Consider the following 3811-nt stretch of genomic DNA (forward strand, 5'->3'; position numbering starts at 1 on the left):
ATTTTTCATCGAGCTTTTGTCTTATTTTTCCACACCGTGTTGTCTCCGGCGAACGGTTTTTTTTCATATTTATTTTTTTTTCTCTGTTTGCCTCGACGGTGTTTATAATCGTTACCTTTGTCTATGGTTTATTCATTCGGGATCAGTGGCAATAAGTGAAGTCATAAACGAAACCCTGCCGAATCGTTCTGTTCTTCGGATGCTGTTTACGGTGTTAACACAGCGACATTTTAATGATATTCGCCACTTTTTCCCCATTTTCAGCGAGGACGAGAGCTCTTATTTTGCTCGTAATATATTCATTGTCTTTTTTTGCTGTTGTGATTTACGGAAGCAAAGTCCATTTGTCGACTTTAAACGTGCTCCCAAACAACTTGATTGCACATTCCGCTCTCACTCGCTTACTTCAATCTATATGGCCCATAGAAGTGAAGATCGCATGATATTTGGTCTTTTCTTTTGGTTGTGACTTTAATTAAAACCCTCATGGGTTTGTTTATGTGAGAGAGAGAGAGAGAGAGACTGTGTCTCCTTGTCCAAATCAAATTTCAACAACTCCTGTCTCGACGACACCATATAATTAAGCATGTGTGTGTGACACTTAATCAAGTGTAATCTCAATAGAGTTTCCGTTGACGACCGAAATCGGAACGATGCATCGAATGAGGAAATGTGTCTGTATGCTGGTCATGCTTAGGTGACCGAACGAATAATTATCTCCAAAAAATGTGATGAAATTTAAAAGCCGTGCGTCTTGAATTTTGCTCTTTTGTACTCCGAAAAATTGAAAATATTTGCTGAAATGATTTTATCAAAATGCCAGAGAAATTAACTAAAACACGCCACCGGTTTCGTTCAACCGGATTCAAATGCAAAATTTCCTGCAGCTCAAGACTGTGAACCTGAGTCACATACAAAATTTCTCTAAATGACCATTCGATGCTGCTTAATTAAAAGTTGTACAACTTTGTTCAAATAATCGGATGGTTTTTATCAAACGAATGTGAAAAACCGCAACGATGAATAAATGTGATAAGCCATCAAAAATCGGTTCATTCCTCTGCACATTCCACACTCGCACACATAAATATTACATTCAAAATGGAAAATGCTTTGGCAAAAAGTTTTGCAGTTGTCATAAAACAATTTCTCAATAGATCTTTTGTTTCTGAGTGGGACGGTGGCAGAGACGGCAAGGGGAGAGGATTTCGTAGCATATACATCGAAAATGACAAATTGAACGAGAAATCTCGGAAGACTACTACAATCAATTCCGACTTCGTTCCACCACGAATATGTTGAATTTGACAAGAGTGAAGGAGAGTGTGGAAGAGAGTCATGTATGTTACGTTCAATATGCGCAACAGTTACAAATCACAGAAATATACTCCGATTCAAACAAACGACAGCACCGATTCAAAAGCACACATCAAGGCAATAGATTCGGTTCAAAATCCAGAAATGGAACATACACATAATGTGCTGGCAGACACATTTCGGAATGTGGGTATGTGTGTAGTGAGGTGAAAATCGTTGTTAGAAATTTAGACATCACAAATATTCAACAGATGTATTGCAAATCTCTTTTGTGATTTATGTATTCAACGTTTCACAACTCTTTTTCCTTTGCTCACTCAAACACACGGACGCACAGTTCTACTTCTTTTTCGGTCTCGATGCATGTTTATGCCTTGATTCCCCCCCTCCCCCCCCACCGAATTTCCTTCATCGTCTTCGTCATCATTGTCGACGTTGGTTCCTTTAGTCAGTGCACACCGAAGCGACGAACAAGGAAGTGGCACACGAACCAAGAATTTCTCAAACGTAATCGCCACAAATACGCAACAATTTAAAGGCAAAAACCGAAAAACACAATACCAACGACGACAACGACGGCAACAACGGCGATATGCCACACCGGAATGATGAAACACAAATTGATATAAATGTTAATGCTAAATTTCAACGGGCATAAAATACATTTGTTGTACGTATGTCTGGTTGCAAGCACGGTGACAGGTGACAAGGTGAGAGATGATACACAATTTCATATACAATTTCATGTATTGTACATTAATATAAATGCCTGTGTGCAGAAGCGGTTACCGCGGCGATGACGGCAACAGTCATGGCATCCGTTCCGTGCCTCGTTCACACACACACACACACACACACATGTGCGCAGATATACACATAATCTGAGCCCACAGAACATTATTCAATCATTTTCCACTCGCAGCCTTTCACTTCTGTACGCGGAAATTCGAACAAGTTAAACTCGGTACACTCTAGCGAGCTCTCACCGATTTTCATGAAACGCATGTTTATTACTGTACACTCGACACACACACACACTCTGCCTCTTTCTCTCTATCTATCTCTCGTTACGACAATGAATTGGCGATCTGTTGCCAAAAAACAAAACTTTTTTTCAAATGCACACCAACCGAACGAATGGCAGTAGCCGCGCTTTTTGTAACAGCGTTCGATGTTTGCTAACATGATGTGATATGACAGTCGGTTGAATAAAACTTATGATTTCTTTCACAGACAGCAGTAATTTTATGCCTGTTAATTGGAACTACATATTTCTGGAATGCTGAAAATGCGCCCATCCACACAGCAACACAACAGCGCAAATGACTCTCAGCGCGAAAAATACATTGTCACCGATTGTTAGGCTTCTTTTTTTTGTGCCCGTGTAATCATCATCATCATCACTATGGTTTGGGTTTGCATTTTTTTTTTCTGTGTTGCATTTTCGGAAAATGCTTGACCGCGGTGATGAGGCAACAAAATCTTAATTAAGTGCTGGAGATGTAAAGTGCATGTAGAAAAGTCAGTCGAAGGACAGAAGCCCTAGACCCATAGTCATAGGATAAAATTTAACGAGTCTATATAAGTGGAGATCGAGAGTAAATTACGTGACCTCAAAGTTAGCACATAATCTATAATTCAAGTGGCGAGAAAAAAAAAGTGTTTTGCGGAGGTCGACTTTGAAACGCAATTAGGCGTGACGAACCAAGCAAAACGGCTATTCATAACATCAACAATTATGGCTAATTCAAAGCTATAAATTTCGCACATGAACGACACGCGTGCAAAAAAGTAGCGGTAAAAAGATTTAATGTGAATCCGACTTTGTGACACAGACGAAAAATGAAAGTACATGTGAAGAAAGGAAAAACGAGATAGCAATGAAAAAAAGGAGAGAAAAAAGTCAGGCGCTCGCTATGTCGGAGGTAAATTGCATTGAAACTAATAAATTTCCGAATGGAGGCCTTTGCAATATATAATTTTGCAATGACAAAGGAATTTTGCAGTGGCACGGATGCTCCCGGCTGCATTCTATTTTTATGGCCAACACAGAAAATTTGAAATATACTGAGTACGACAGTAATTAATAACCACTCCAATGCACGGTAATTTTCGTCGAGTGAGAGATTACGCGCGATTTTCCATTCGGTGAGATTTGTTGTGTTGACTTTCCCGAACTGAACAAGTTAATGCAGTATATATTTAGAATAAACGATGATAAATTAATCTGTAAAAATGGCCAAACACAGGGAAAAAAACAACAACCATGACTGTCGTCGTATCAAAAGGTAGGCACTTTGGCACAACCTTACATCAAGATGAGCGCGCTTCAGCTCTTAAGATGCAGTTCCAGAATGCTTTCGTTTTAATAAATGTGTATGCCATTGCAGAGATATCAAGAGTCGCATGAATCGAATAATGGCTTCCCTTTTTCTTTGTTCCTTTCTCTCTCTCTCTCTCTCTCTCTCTCTCTCTCTCTCTCTCTCTCTCTCTC

This window comes from Sitodiplosis mosellana, unplaced genomic scaffold, assembly GCF_009176505.1.
Source record: "Sitodiplosis mosellana isolate CC-2019 unplaced genomic scaffold, AAFC_SMos_1.0 Smas_scaffold_6226, whole genome shotgun sequence".
Lineage (NCBI taxonomy): Eukaryota > Metazoa > Arthropoda > Insecta > Diptera > Cecidomyiidae > Sitodiplosis > Sitodiplosis mosellana.